The sequence below is a fragment of the Ammospiza nelsoni genome, chromosome 9 (assembly GCF_027579445.1).
Source record: "Ammospiza nelsoni isolate bAmmNel1 chromosome 9, bAmmNel1.pri, whole genome shotgun sequence".
NCBI classification, from domain to species: Eukaryota; Metazoa; Chordata; class Aves; order Passeriformes; family Passerellidae; genus Ammospiza; species Ammospiza nelsoni.
In genome coordinates, this window is record NC_080641.1 from 33,467,711 (window position 1) to 33,484,279 (window position 16,569).

General features: G+C 39.8%; 1 long non-coding RNA gene across 1 annotated transcript in view; it reads left to right on the forward strand.

Annotated features, from left to right (window-relative positions):
* LOC132077102 (uncharacterized) overlaps positions 1-15,336 on the forward strand; it is a 50,987-nt gene extending 35,651 nt beyond the window's left edge. Inside the window, exon 3 of the long non-coding RNA XR_009418996.1 lies at positions 15,235-15,336. This is a non-coding gene — a long non-coding RNA (uncharacterized LOC132077102). The remainder of the gene's footprint in view (positions 1-15,234) is intronic.
* Positions 15,337-16,569: the final 1,233 nt, after the last annotated feature.

The window sequence follows — 16,569 nt, forward strand, 5'->3', positions numbered from 1 at the left end:
TTTTTGTAGAAGTTGTGGTAGATAAGAGATGTTATTTTTAGCTGAAGTGAATAATTCAAGATCTTTACAATAGATGTGTTAATTGCAAATAATTTTCGTACAAAGTTTCAATTATTGATGGAGTAATAAGCAGTTTTTCATACATAATGAATCTAAAACACACAACAAAAATAGATTTTCTTTACCTCCCCCCCAAACCTCATCCCATTTGCCACATTCTTTTCATCAAAAGTAAGCTAGAGAGCAGATTTTAATGTTTTAAAGACAAATAAAGCTTTGAAAATTACCTCATGCATCGTCTGGCTGCACAAAATCTCAGCTGCACTGTGCTAAACTTCGGTTTGGTACTGCCAGCATACAAAGAGATGAGTGAATACCCCTTGCACCCATATGGACTCAGCTGCCAGCACTGGGATATGCAATTTTGCTTTTTAATGAATCGTAAACAATTTGTGTGTCAGGCGAGGGAGTTTGGTTTTTTTCTGGAGCAGGTTCTAAATCCATTTGAAGCTATAGCTCTGTACTGTACTGGAGCATTATGCCCAAATTTAAAGGTTCTGTGTCACTGGGATGAAAAGACCTGTTATAATGAAAGAAACGGCTTTATAAAAGGCTGGGTGTAGTAATCTCTCTCTCTTTCTTTCTTGCTTTCTTTCTTTCCCTCTCTCTGTCTCTCAACCTCACACTCTCCCTCTTTCACCCCAGTCTATAGCATGTTTATAGCCAGCTCTGGAGATAATGGAGATTGGTTGATTGCATGATTAGTAAAATGAATGGATTTTAGCATTGGGCAAAGCAGCTTGCAATTTTGAAAGGTGGCTTTAAAATGCAGAGTTCTAATTTTGACCTTATTTTCTTTCATAGATAATCTTTATTAATGCTCCTTTAATTCATTTTTCCTCATCACAGCTAGTTTTTCTCCCCAGCCATCTGATGGAATGGCTAATATATTTTATCTTACTTGCCAAAATAGCAAGAGGTCAAAGTAAAAGAAAAACTGTTATTTCTCTTTCTTATAGACAGTTGTAAATGTTTCAAACTCTTTCAGTAGAAGCTGCAGGATTTGTATATTTCTGGAATAACTGCATTTGTCTCCACTGTTTTAAGGCACTCTTACACCTAATCTACTTTTTTATGCTTTAATCAAGTAAATGCAGAAACAGTTATTATTCTGTCAATATTGTAATGTGACATTTTAGCATAAAATTTCCCCCAAATGCTGTAAATTTGTGTAAGAAGGAGCTATATTTATTTTGAAAATACATATAAAATAGCAAATAATTTAACCGATGCAAGAGCCTGAAGAAACGAGGTGAATTTGTTGGGAAAATGATCATTATTTTGTTTTCATTGGCACTTTCAATTGAAATTTGCTGCTGTCATAGAGACACTAAAGGGTTAGTCATAGAAAAGTTTCAGTACTCTGTCTTGCATTTGTAACAAATATGTGCAGCTGTGCTACTTTTATAAACATTTATTTCAAGCTGATTATTTTTTTTTAATTATTTGCTCTAGCAAGCCAGTATGATGTGACCATAATATGTTTAATAAGGGATTGTCTGCAAAATTCCTTTGCATGGGGTTATTGAAATAGATGTGCAGCAAAGGTATATAGTGGAGGGAAAATCCTCCATGGCAAAACAAAACTAAAGACCCCAAATTGGGCCAAATTCTGCTCAAGGTTTGCGCTGCCACCGGCCTGAAGTGACTGCCTTGGGAGGAGTGGAGCGACTCCAGGTTTGCTCACCTGAGCAACTGAGTTCCAGCCTGGACCCATAATTTGAGTTTTCCCCATCCAAACAGTTTCAAACCCCCAAACTGCGCTCTTTGTGAAACATCTGAAGGGAAAAAAAAAGCCTCATTAATAAATAAGAAGCCATTTCAAATGACTCCATGTATGAGCAAACTGCTGTTATTGAATGCGACAGTTAAAGCAGATCTTCCTGTCATTTCTGAAATAATTATTTTCTAATTTTACTATCCCGCTCTCAATCCTCAGTTCAGTGTGAATGTCTTTATATTCTGTTGAAGCCATGAGTGAAACCAGAATTTATTAAAAATAGTCAGTCTAGACTTAAAATGGTAATTTAGTTACTTTAAAGGTTCTTAACATTTTTTTACTGAAGCTTTTGGTGACTACTTTTCTTCCACACCTCTGTTTATTCAGAGGAATAGCTGGAATTACTCAGGTAATTAATGCAATTTAATAAAAAATATGAAAATGTCAAAATGTTGCTAGTGTTTCCATCAATTAAGAATTAATAGAATCCTCACTATAAATATCATTGCAAATGAAAATAACAATGATGGCACATCTAATAAATATTCAGTTTCATCATATGGAAAGTTAATTAGCAGCGCCAAAATACTCAAAAAAGTATTTTTTGTTTAAATCACTGAGCATATCTATAGGCACTTTCAGTCCAAGTTTATCATGGTAATCCCCACATGCTGTTGAACCGTCCGTGGCTTTGCTGATTTGTGCTTCTTACTTATGATTTATGGTATATCAAAAGGCATACATGTAGCAATAATTATCCTGCTCCTGCCCCTATAAAAATAACAAAGTGTGAATGGTGTAACACTGCAGCATGGATTTCCTTTGTTTTATACAGTAACTCTTGTATGTTCATATGCTGCTCAGCTGCTGTATAAATATTTTTAATAAAATTATTCCTTCTCTATCAGAGTTGCTAAATTCTCTGTATAGCTTAAACACTCCAGTGCATCATTATACATACTTTACATTGTATTCATTTTCTATGTGTGGCCTCCTCTTGCTTACAAGTATTTGTCTCAGTTGTTTGCTACTCTTTTTTCCTTCACCTGTCCTGAATATTGCCATGAATGTTTCTAATTTAAAGCCAGAGGAGTCAGTGGCTGATTAGAAGACAGGAAATTGGAGGATTAAACTGTCTGGTTGAACTTCCTTTACTTATCAGTACTGTGTAACTCACACTGGATTATAAACTCATTGGGACAATTTCTACAGTGTATCAGTACTTCCTTTTTCTTAGTCTTTATTTTTGTGGAGAAAGTATAGAAAATGGGGAAAATGGGCAATTTGCAGGTAAAATCAAATACTTTTTAATAACAGTGAAGCACTGGGAGTTGAAATTAAATTTGTACAAATGTCTTCAGGTATGAGAATTCATTCAATTCTAAGTCACGCAGGTCTATAATATAGATTTTAAATTCAGTATGTAAACAACAAAGCAATAGATACTTTCGGGGAGGGGGAGGGAAATGACATCATTTTAGTAAGAGGAGAATGCGCCATGTTAACCCTTGTTCAACCCTCTTCCCCTCAGAAACTTCCACATCTGTTGTGACACAGTGGTGTAGCTGTGGGACAGTCTGAGGAAAGGCTGGAGAGAAAAGCCTGTTTATCAAAAATAACTTTGTCTGGGCTCCCAGTGCTGCCCACTGAGCCAGGAGCTGGAGACGCGAGGTCCTCGCTCGGCGTTGGCCAGGAGAGGACGTTGTGTGGGTATCTGTGTCACCAGGAGCAAGGGCACAGCTTTGTCCCCTTAAGGGCCAGCTCATTCCTGCTAGTGATCCCCATGTCTGATTTCCAGAGCTCATCATGCCCCTGGTTATGAAATCGTTGTGATAGTTGGGAAAGCCAGTAACAGCACGATCTGGAGGGTCTCCGTGGTGAAGGATGAACAGGAGAACTTCCAAGCTCAGTCTGAGCTGTACCTGAGAGGTGTCTCCTACCACTCACCATAATTTAATTTTACACACTGAACTGAGATTGGAAGGTATCAAAACTGTGTTTAAAACCTGAGAAAATAGACACTACCTGAAAGATCTAGTATCTTGATTTGAACCTGATCACGTACTCCAGTTTAAACACCAGCGCTGGATCTTTAAACATACTGGGATGCTTGCAATGGCTTCTAGCAGTCTGGCCTTTATACTTTTGGCAAGTCCCTCACTATATTTGGAGTAAAGTGGAAATGGAGATGAAAATAAAAGAATATTCTGAAACTTTTTGCCGCAAAGGTCCCTGTAGTTTCCGTACAAACAATCCAAAACTTTTTACAAAAAAGGAAATAGATATTTGCTTTCCTAAACTTCATATGAGAGAAAAAAGGTAACATTTTTGGTTTATTAAAAGGTTCCCATGCTTTAATCAAAGAGTGAAAAGAATCTCACTGTGCTGCTTGAAGCATCCCTCTCCCTTAGATGTGGTCACTCACACTGATTAATATTTAAATATTATTTTAGGGTGAATAGAGTTGTTTCTTCATTGACATTTGAAGACAAATATTCTGGTACATAACAGCATGGTTTGGACTGATAATATCTTTGTTATTTCCATGAGTGTGACTAGGAACCTCTTTCGCAAGTGCTGCAGGTAATAATTACAGAGCTCATTTTGGGTGTTTGATTTCTTTGTATGTGTTCAAACACACACTTTGCACATGAAATACACTCATACTCTATTCACCCACAAACAGTAGAGGTCCTGCGATACTCCCAAGAAATTCAACTGATCTTGGAGCAGGAGAAGCCAGTCTCAGTGAGGATCAGGTGCTGCACAAACCTGCGGTAGCTCTTTTACACAAAGGTTTCAGTCCTTACATTCACTGCAATGGAGATCTCTGGATCTATTTTCCATAGAGGAGATTAATGAAGAGTAATTCTCAGTAAGATAAAAATCATTAGAACAGATTAAATAGATGTGTTGACTAGTGGAGTGAGATTCAAAATATTTTGCCTGTATAAGCGTATCTGTTGTTCTTTGGTGGTTTGTTTTTTTTTTTCAGAGGCTGTGAAACACAAAGTTAGCAATACAAGTAGGGATGGGTGGAAGTGTTGGATAGTACAGATGGCACTATAAGCTTGTAGGCTCTTACTACCCATAATTGCAATGCCCTTGCTTCCAAAGGAGTGCAGGTTGCCCTTGATGTACGCAAACAGCCATATTAATTTCACAACCCAATTGGAGTCGCACACACGGATTGAGGTTGTCAATAGGAGCAGTGTGGAAATTAAGAGCACAAACAGTGCTCTCAAATAGGCCTTTCTGCTTTAAACACGACCAACTCAAAAGGCACAGGGTGTACATGGTCACTGACAGGGTATTTCCATAACTGAGTGTCTGTGAGTAAATTAAAGGGGAGTTTTTCCATAATTTTTTTTTTAAATCCGGAATTCAATTAGTCTGAACCTGATTCTGCATGTCTTATTGGTTTATGTCAACAGAATATAAAGAGTATTCCAAAGTGACCCAAGTTAACCTTTTGTGTTCAGTAAGAAAAGAAAAAAATCTGCCTCATTTGATCATTCAGTCAATATTTGTATTTACTTTCAGGAACAAATAGAGACAACTTGCATGTGCACTTCTCTTTGCCAGGGTTTTTTACTAGAAATTTTCTTTTGTGATTTTATTTGAAAGAGGGTAGGTTAAGAAGAATGGGTTAAATGGATTATTTAGGGCAGTGACTGAAAGGTGAATCACCAGGGTTTTACAAGAGCACAAATGGGGGACAAGTTTTCAAGGATTATAAGCAAACACAAGTAAAATTCAACTTTACTCATGATCTGCTGCTAATGAGGACTTATAGTTTAGACAAATTAGGACTTGTTGCTTCCTCTCCTTTTACCTTGGTTTCTGAAGGAAATCAGCTCTCTATCTGCTATGTGCATGGAATGAAATTAGCATAAGGCACTACTTGATAAACACAAGGGCTTCCCTCTTTTCCAAAAATCAATGAATAATGCTCAAACAATTTTAAAGAAAATAGTAACTTCTTTTAAAAATTATAACTGTCTCACCTGATTTTAGGATGCAACTTTTTCATTATGGAGACATGTAGAGTTGTTGAAACTTGTTATTTTTCTATGGGCACCCATTCATTTTGTTCTTAATGAAGTTTTCTAAGTATTCCACAGACAAATGGGAGAAATACCTTCCAGGGAAGCATGAGGGCATGTAGGAAGAGGACAGAGGCTTATAGTGGTGGGAAACCTTTGGTGAGGGCCTTGCTCTTGGCAAGCAGTGACCTTTGGTAATTTCTAACATAAATTTGTGTCAAGAGCTGAAAGTGTAAAGAATAGAAGGAAGAGGATGGACCCAAGAGTGGGTGCTCAATACCAGCTCTGTAAAGGAGACTCAAGGGAGGGCAGGCTGTGATCTGAGGATGTTCCCCTGCATTAGGAAGAGATCACACCTGAGCAGAGAAAGTGAACCACAGGATGGGGTTTTTTTGCTACTCCAATCATTCCTTGAAGTTGTTTCTTTTCCATTACTTAAAATCCCATTCAGTAACATGTGGGCTACCAACTGCTCAGGTCCAGTAAGTGGACAATTGCACAGACAACTTTGTGGTTTATTTTCCTCTCTTTGGATGCAGATGCAGGGTTTGAATTGCAGAGCAGTTCCTCATTTGCCCAAACTATTCTGCACTGAGACAACTCCACAGCAGGAAGCCAAAGAGCCACAGGACAGCAACAGAGGCTCTGTGGCAGCTCCATGAGATGTCCTCATGACCAGCAGTGCGAGCACTTCTGATTGCATCTGCTCTGTTCCAGATTTCAGGGAACTTTGCTGTAAACTATGTGTAACTGAGAAAAGGAAAACAAGGGGGGGAAAAACATGAAGACCAGGCTGACAGTGTGCCCTTGCAGCACAGGGATTCAGAAAAGCCTGATGCTCCACTGGTCATATCCCACAGCCCTGCATCCTGATGTCTCCCACTTGACAAAGTGTGATTTCACAGCACCTTAATCTCCCTCCTGGAACCAGCTGTCCTCATCTCTGAGTGGTGCAATCCACCTTTCTCTTACTTGCCCCAGTTTTTGCATCTACTCCTTGATCATGGAACTGATACTTCATAAACGCCCAGATCTTTGCAATAGTGAAATGCAGAGGGACAGGGAAGAGCACAAAGCCCTAATGAAAAAAATGTTTTAGCTAGTCAAAAAAGTGAGTTATTTTCTGCCTAAGAACAGAAAGATAGATGGGCTGGGGACTTTTGTTTTCCCTTGCAACAGGATAAGGGGCTAGAGCCAAAACACATGGAAGTTGTACCCTGAAAAGCGGTGTGAGACAAGGCCTTCTGGAATATGAGAAATACAGACTGATAGGGGTGGAACAGCAGAGCTGCAGAGTTTTGAGTATAGTGAAAATTTCAATATGATGCAAACATCTGTTCATGTACTCTGGATTGAAATACCCAAACACCTGTGCTCCCATACACATGCTCATGGCTGCAGATTCCTTTGTTCTAACAAGTTTTCTGGGTGCACACTCTGGGACAGGTGTGCATGAGCTTGGTGTGGAATTGTTTGTATGCTGAAGGTGTTTGCACCTGAAAAATGCAGGTGCCTGCTTTAAATGCGTGTTCTCACAAGCAGATGTGCAATGTGTTTCCCTTGGTTTCTGTACAGGTCTGCCAAAACTATCACTTTAATTCCTTTATGTCTCGTCATTCCCTTGTATGGAATAGAATAAAGAAACTCACCTCAGAAAGGGTGTTAGATGGTAATTAATAGGTTTTAAAAATATCTGAAGATGCTGTAATTTAAGTATTTGCCTTTTTTAAAATAAAAGTTATTTGTGAATATAAGGGTTTGCAGAATTAGGGAACTAAAGACAGGAAAGACTGTGAGTCTTTCCATCTCCCAGCAGTCTGTTTTTTACTGTTTATTTATTGCTGACTTTTATTTTGCCTTTAAGCCAAACACTATGGGTTACTCATATAGCATATGCTTCTTCACTCTGCACACAAGTAAAAGCAGTGATCTCCAAATCAAGATAATATTTTAATAAATCTTGACTGAGGATGCCTGAAGTGGTACGAATGCTCACACTGTGTAAGACTCAGACATCTCCGTGCATGCCACTGTTTCATATTAAGTAGGAGTTTGGTAAATTGGGTGGATTACTGGGATTTCATTAAAAATTAAATGTACAATTATTTAGATGAATTTTTCACATATGCTTGTGGGCAAACAATTTTTGATTAGTTGTTGACATATAGTACACACAGTGCGTGTGTGTGTGCGTGTGCACATGTATATTTACATGCACGATATATAAATAAAATACAGACACTAATGCAGTGTTAGGAAAGTCCACTAGTAGTCATTAATTTGACAAGACTTGTATAGGATGAGAAGAATGATCTTCCTCGGAGTGAAAAATTATTTTCACTACATCACATTAAGACATTTATCCAATGAGCAGTGTAAGAGCTCTGGACCAAGCACAGCTCATCTCAGCTCGCTTTACCTACCTCTTTGTAGAAGTTCCTCTTCCAAATGATGCCGTGGATAGAAAAAATGTGTAATGCCTGTTACTGGCCTGGGGTTGCAGGATTTGCATCAGTGGAAGGAACTCTCTCCGTTTAATTTTAATTAGAAATCAGGTGGTAAAGCTGGGGAAATGATTTGTAAAGATCTGAAGTGTCTGAAGAGGAGTGGCTTGAATAACACTGTATTAGTCATGAGGCGAGGAAGGAAGAATGTTGTCGTGATTTGAAAGTAACATTGTTCAGTAAACGAAGAAGTGTGAAGCACTTGCTAAACTAAATTAGTTCTGAGGTTTGGTGCTCGTTTGTGTAACTGTTCATTGAAGCTTTGAACAATTGTGAAGGAGAAAACAGAAATTCATTTACTAAGTAAAAAAAATGCTTGAATTCGCTTCTGGTGGTGTTTATCTGCAGTGATTCGGCTGTGATTTTTCATATTTCAGACAGAAACATTAATTAGCACAAATAAATAGACACAATACTGTGTAAGCCTCTGAATTTTATTTTCAGGTGCCAATATAACAAAGACATTGCTTTCTTTCACGCAAACAGAAGTTGTAGAGAACTTTTAGGACCCTCTGCTCCTAATTTTTCTAAAGAAACTGTTCGTTAACAGATGACCTTTTTCTAATGCATGGATTCCTTATGCAAGAAGGGTAAATCTTGCGGTCTGAGCATCCTCTGTAGAATATAATTGAATAATTGTAGCCATATACTTCATATTGTATTATCTTGTGATTAATTTTTCTAAGAGTTGATCTTCCAACCTCTTTGTGGGGAGAGGGGACAGGATCTGCACTCTCAGGTCACGTTCCCATCTCATTTTATGGCACCCCTGACACTCACCCATCTACCCGGAATCTTTACCTTTGTGCCACTACACTTGTTGCTGTCTTACTCAGTTAAGAAGTACAAATAGCCCCAGCATTGCCAGCTGCAGTCCCAGGCTGGATCATTACTCCAGATTTGAGGTTAATCAACTGCAAATTCCATTAGCTTCATACAGAGTGAAAATAAAGAACAGACGGTCTCGCATGTGAGCCAGAAGTCAGGTGCAGCACAATACGGCCAGCCTTCAGGTAGAGGGATTTTTTTCCCCTTTGGCCAACACCTCTGAGATCAGACCAAAGGAGATCAAAAAATATTTTCATGAAAGTTTTATAGACTCACTTTTTTTTTCCCTTCCCTTTTCTCTCTATTTCCAATTGCAAACGTTAGTTCTTCACTTCGCTCTGGTGGCATTTTTACCCTTTTTTCTGCTAAACAATGTGGAAAGTTGTTGTTCAGAGTTATATTCTCAGGTACTTTATGTTCTTTGCCTACTTGTTGATTGTGTGACTTGTTTTACTGCTTGAGGAAATGCTGGGTGATGTTTGGGCAGGATAGGGGGGCAGTTCACTGCTGACGACCCATTTACTGAGATTCAAGTGCTGACAGGCACACACACCTTGTGAGCTCTGCTACAGATTTCAATAAGACTCACATTATCAAAGCTGGACACACGGGAGAGCAGAGGCAGGAACCAGGCCTAGACATTTCCCTGCTGCTTTTATTCCATGCTCTGTCTCCCCCCACTCCCCTGAGGTTTGTTTGTCATTGGTGATTTTCTCACTAGTCCATTTAAAATCTTTAACTACTTATTTTTGCATGTGCTGCAAGGATCAATACTTATAGAAAAATTTTTTAAAATTATACTGCAATTAATTTTGCAAGTTGAATGCAAAAAATAATGCCTTTGATAATCTGAATATTCTAAAGCAAAAGCATTCCCATAGAGCAGAAAAAAACTGCAGGAAAGTCAGGTCTGTGGGCAGAAGTTGAGATGCTGCTGCACTCACAGTGCTCTGCACTTTCCAGGCTGAATTCTCAAAATGTACATTAGCACAGTGATTGCCAAACACAGTGAATTTTGCGTGCTTTCGTTTTTCTGTGCATCTCTCTCTCTTCACCCAGTTTTGATGGGGAAGGGAGGTGCCTCTGTATGTGTGTGTATATCTCCCTATATACATATGTTAGATTATCACTGGCACACCACTACAAAAGGTTAGGGAAAATATTGCTGCCAACAGAACTAAAGATTAAATAATCCAATCTCTGGGAACTGTAAACTAACAATCACTATCACAAACGGGCCCTTTCTAATCATAGTTTGTGGTGGAATGAAAGATGCAATTGTCTGGAATTGATGAATATGGGATCCATGCTGGCTTCAGGGTCAAAGGTGACTTCATGCAAAGGTCCCTTTCTCTCTGGCACTGCTGCCTTTGTATAGCATAGCTTGGCAGCTATCTCTTTGCACTTCGGCTACCTGCCAATGCAGCTGGTACTGTGCAACTGTCTGGTACAGACTACAAAGCATCACTCAGCAACCAGCAGCTCCACATGGGGCCCCTTTTCTAGGATGACAAAGAAAGATGGGCTATACATTCTGCCATCTATGCCCATTAAAAAGACTCTTAAATTGCATTACTACAAGTTATTGTTAATTATGTAGTAGTCACTGGATCTGTATGATCCTTTGAGGGCTTGATAATCTTTACTGTATGCTGGCAGTGCGAGTAATCAAGAGGGAAAAATCAGTATTTTGTTGTGTAAAAAGTAAGTACTCATGTGGTGAGTTGCTTGTGTGTAGCCATATGAATGAAACCTTCACTTGGACAGGTTTCTGGCATATGCAGAAACAAAACTGATTCAACTAGGCAAATTACTTGTGAAGTTTTGTCCTTATAGTTTCAATATTCATGTTGCAGTTAGACTTGGGAAGTGCTTTTGTTGGTAAGCATTTATCCTGAAAGCTTGCTGGTTGTTAAAATGTGCCTTGAGCAGAAACGCGTATGGAAAAAAACAAAGTTCCTGGGTACATTAGAATAAAAAATTTCAGTTTAGAAATCATAAAACTAACTAAAAGTATTTACAGGAGGGGATTCTGATAATGGAAGTGGCATCACTGTCAGACTGATGGGACACTGCATATCCTGAATACTTTTTGCCTCAGTAGTGCATTTCCTTCCTGTTCTTAAGAAAATGTTTGCAGTGTAGTCAACAAAAGGAAAATGTTTGTCCCCCTTAAAGTTGAGGTCTTGGTTGTCTCCTGAGGAATGACTGAGCTACTTCTGTCTAGGCATGATGAATTTCTTTGCAACTAAATCTGCAGGCCTGATTCCAATGGGTATTTTCCAACTCCTGTAAGTCTATCAGTGTTAATATAAAACTGGAATCGCTAATCTGGGCAAGCAAGATTGGATTCACCTTCAGCAGGATGTATAGATGACTTGCTCTATAGATACAAGTTATTTCAGCTTAAATATCTTGAGCCAAGTGCCCCTGTCAGCTGGCACAGCTCCCCTGAGGTTAATGGAGATGTACCAGTTTACCTCTCCTGAACTTTCTGGCACTTGTTTTTTCTGAGATTTCAAGGAAAAATCTGTAAGGAAAATGGTGGGACTTTTTTTTACTAGTGACTGAGTTTTTTCCCCCTTTTCTTTTTTCCTGCTTTCCCTGCACTATTTATGATCTTGCACTTGCCTCCTGTAGAGCTGGCAGGCAGCCTAAGATGTACACCAAATTCTGGGAAGGAAGCAACACCATTTCTGTATAGTACCACTGTGAGAGCTCGTCTGTTGGACCACTTTTATTTCCTCTTTTGTTCAAATTACACAAAAATCTGAGAGACACGAGATACGACAGGAGATGAAAACCCTCAGTCTTCAGTTTCTCTCTTTCCTCCTTGCATCTAATATTCCTTTTCTAGCCTTGTTCTGGTATCGGCTATTTGAAATAGTTATATATAATTTAACATTATACAAAAGTATTGTCATATCAAACATAGTGAAACGGATTCCAAAAACACCATCTGGTATTTGGGAATGCACTGTGAGCTGGGAACGTGAGAAGAGATATTCTTTGCCACTTTGCTTGGGACCCAGCCATTAGCAGTGTAATTGCCAAGAAAAGGTGACAGGCTTCAGGCTTAATGCAAGTGGTTGGGTTTTTTTCCTCTCTCTCTCTCTCCCAGTCTGTTAACTCTATGAGTCCTAAACTAAAAGCAAAAGGCACTGTAAGGACAACACCAGGCAAAAAAAAAAAAAAAAAAAAAAAAAAAAAAAGGCTCCCTTAAATTTAAAGGCATGGCAGAAAATGAAAACAGTCTCTGGGCTCCTATAAGAAGACTGGAATAAGTGAAAGCAAAATAAGCTTGTTGAGAGGAGGAAAGAAAATAAGACATGTATGCTTTAAATCTGCAGTGTGCTACATGGAATTGTTCTCTTAAGTAGTGGATTTGTAATGATTAGAGTTTCCCAGGCTTTATCCAAAAGCTCATTTCAAAGCCATCATTAGTTTCCTCTAATCCACCCAAAATTGCAAAACGCATATTGTGAAGGTCATCCGTGACTATTCAAAACCTGCTTTATTTGATGTTATCTTGCTTCTTCCTCCATATCTCCATCTATCCCTTTAAGGTGGGGGGGAAGAGACAGAGGGTTTAATAAATTAAAATCTCAGATTGATTTCTGTGGGAATATTATTTTGCTGTGTAAGACTCTAAAGGGCATGCACAGTACAGTTTATATAATTTCATGTTGCTGCCATTGGCAGGTGTAATTCTAACAAGTTCTGCCAATAATTCTCACCTGAGAACCAGATCAAACATGAGGGATGTGAAAAATAAGAGATATTTGAACAAGGATCAAAGTCTCTGTATTGCATGCAGGAAGGCAAATAAACTTTGCAGCAGAGGATGAAAATAAGTGAATAACACAAAAAGATTTTCATCTTTATTGATTTCCATCTAACATATGAAATACAGCCCTGTATTAATTCTCAGCTTTAAAAAAAGGCCACATTGATTTGTTTCGGCATGTCAGAAACTGCGATGCTACAATAGATCTGCTATTAAATTACACAAAATAAAATGATTTCTGGTGGGTGTAGCTAATGCTTGCCAAATTAGATGAAATGAAAGCTAACCCTCTTAGTCTAGCTGTTGTTTTTAAATATTTATGTCTTTAACAGACATTTGTGTGTGCCATGAGGGGGACTAGAAACTCCTTTGCTATCAGTCAGTTGATGTAGACATGCAAAATTCTTACAATCTCAGTACCAGACTCGCATGAAACGTTTGTCACCGCAAGTTCTTTCCATTTCTTTGAAATTCTTCCGCCGATTCACCACGCTGCTGCTTTGGCTCCCGCTACTTATTTATTTACTGCGATTGCATTTCCCTGCAAACGGGTTCTGTATGCAAAATTTGGGCTACAAGGTGTAGCACAGATTTTTGGAGCTGAACCTTTCAGCGCAGAAAAGGTGGTGGCAGCCCCATGGCTGCCAGATTGCTCGAGGGACTGCGAGAGAAGCTGCGAGCCCAGAGCTCGCCCTCTCTGCCGGCGACCAGCCGGCGCGAAACTTTGCCCTGAAACAAACACCGCCACGCATCCGAGTGGGAGAGAGAGTCAAACGCCACAAAGGAATCCCTCTGTTCTTCCTGAGACTTTTATGGGGTGCAATTATATCCTGGTTGTGCTCGGCCTGACCCCCAGCGCTGTTTGCTTTCTAAAAGGCAGCGATGGTCTCTGATACGGCGCTCATTTAGTACCAGGTTTTTGGCTTTGAACTGTGTCGATACAAGACAGTCCCCAAAGCACCAGTGACCCAAACCCTCTGACTCAGAACCCAACCCAGGCAGCCCAGAAGAAAGATAATGTTCTGATTTCTATCTCACAAAAACAAACACTCTTTTCAGGTAAATCCACTCTCCAATAGAGTGTTGTATTCCTGGCCTCGTTCAGTACCCGCTGCTCCAACAGGTCTGCTTGGGATGGAGCAGTGAGGGACACATCTGGCTCCCCAAAGTACAGAAATTTCTTGCTTCAATCAGTTCTGTGACACAGGGACAGACCACATGCAGGATTCCTGATTCCCACTCAAGGAATCAAGAAACACAACCAAAGATTGAATTTCCAAAGAGGTGTATTCACCTTTGAAAACTTTTACATACAAGAGGGAAAGCCCTTCAACACAGGTGAAATGTGGTAATACTTTCTGCATTACAGTTCCTCCAGTAAGTGAAATTGCACAAATTCTCTCTTTTTGGCTGTGCTTTTTTTTTTTACTTTTGCCTATTGAAGAATCTACTTTTAAAATTCATGTATTTTATTTAACAGTTTTATTCAACTACTGTGGTAACAAAAATTTGTATCTTCATTCACTAAGTTAATATTAAGTGTTTTTAGCCTCTGTTGAGCATCTGCAGCCTCTGTGACCCAAAACCCGCTGCTCTGGTTAACAGCAGCAATACCTTGATTTAGGACATTTACTCCCCATTCATCCCCACCACACAGCACGGGGCACCTCGGGGACACCCTGGGTGTGTGCAGGCTGCAGCACCCTGTCCCCAGCTCTGTCTGGGTTCTGGGCACACTGATGCTTTCTCAGGTGGTAAACTACCAACTCCAGCAGTTTTAGCTTTTTATCACCTTAACAGGGACATGCTACCCGCAGCAGTGTGGAATTACTGGATCTTTCCCCTCATTTTTTCCTTTCTGCATAAAGGGCTTTGCCTGTTTCTCCCTTCCCAGCCTGTGCCAGGCTGGGGTTTTGTTTTGCTCTCCAGAGACATGATGACAAACTGCAAATGAATAATCAGAAGTACTTAGAATGAAAATGGCAAAAATATTATTAGTTGCTGCCCCCCACCCCTACTCCCGCTCCGCTCTCCCATTTTCCCCTCCCTCCTCTTTTGACGGCAGGCAGAAAATGCAGATGCCAAGGCAGCGGAAGATATTTTTAAGCAGGAGCATCTGGCTCCTTGGCAGACTTCACAGGCAGTTGGTTTGGTTGTTTTGGAGTTGCCTCTGGGTCTGTCACATGTTTTGGCATCTGACTGATTGTCTGGGCTGCCTCCTCTTATTGGACATATTTTTTGTTTGACTCACCTTTGATTCTGAATTGTCTCTTTATTTTCATTTGCCAGTGAACAACAACTTCAGCTGATCCTGGGCTTGTTTATGTAGAAATAGTCCCTGTCGTTCCCTGCCTGTGGCTCACGGGAGCCTCCTGCCTGCCCTGTCTGTGCTACCAAAGGTGCTTCCTGCGGCTTCCTCAGGACTCTGAGCATTCCTTGGGAGGGAAACTATTCCACGGGGAAGGGTTTTCCTGCATTCAAATACGCAGCCAAAAGCTGGACAGACACTGTTCCCAATATAAGCTGTATCTCTGTGTGTGGTTTGGGGTTTTTAAAATATATACGTATATAATTAATAAACTGGGGAGAAGGTTTATCTTAAAACAGTGTCGTTTTTTACTACTTTTCCAGAGTGTGAAAATCCACTTAAAATTTTGTCTGTTCCCGTCTTGTAAAGTTAGATGCTTAGCAGCATTTTCTTCTCTGTTTTCTCAGCATGGAAAATCACAGCCAAGGCTATTTTTTAACTCAAAAGAACTTTTTCCCCCTTAAACATCGCGTCCGGGCAGTGGCCCGCCCCAGCCTGCGGAGCCAGCCCCGGGATTTTCCGAGTGCCAGGGCAGCGAGGCTGGCAGAAACAGGTGGGCTCACAGCAGGGAGCAGCAGCCCAAGCCCTGCCACAAGTTCTGCTGGGATTTTTTTTTAGGTGGTTAAACTAAATCTAATTAAACCAGAGCATGTTTAAATGAGCTTCATTTAAATGTGCACTTTGTATAGGTCCTCTACTAATAACAGCAGCTCTTGCTTTTATTATTAGTGCTATCACTTTTCTGTCTTTTCTGATATTCCCAGGGAGTGAATGGATTATTTCTCAGAAGGACTGGGTTTATATTTCTAAAATGCTGGTTTGGATCTGTCCTCTGAACTAGTCCTTGCTGTGCTCAGGAGGCACCACGGAGACTCAGACACGAGATAGAAATCTGTGTTTTCAAGCTAAAAAGAGACCCTATTCCATAAAGTGTTTTCATTTAAGGAGCCTGCAAGCAGAAGAGAGAAAAAAATGCTGGTTTCCAAATACATTTGCAGTGTTTTGAAAGCAATCTTGTCAAAGATTGTTTTTCACTGATCTGACATGAAGAAGGCATCATGTAACTTATATGTTGCTTGGGATTTTTTCTTAATTGGACCAAATTGAATTAAACTTTTTCAGGGAAAAACATAATATGGCATTTTAAAACAAAAGCCCCCAGTATGTGATTTTCATTGGAGTTAAAGTACTGCCTTGTCCTTCACTGGCCTGTTATTATGGCCTCATCCAGGTACATGTTTGGAAGGTCCATCTCTGTTATCACTGTAAATAGCAAGGATGTCAGAGGCCAAGGAACTGGCACATAAGGAATAAAG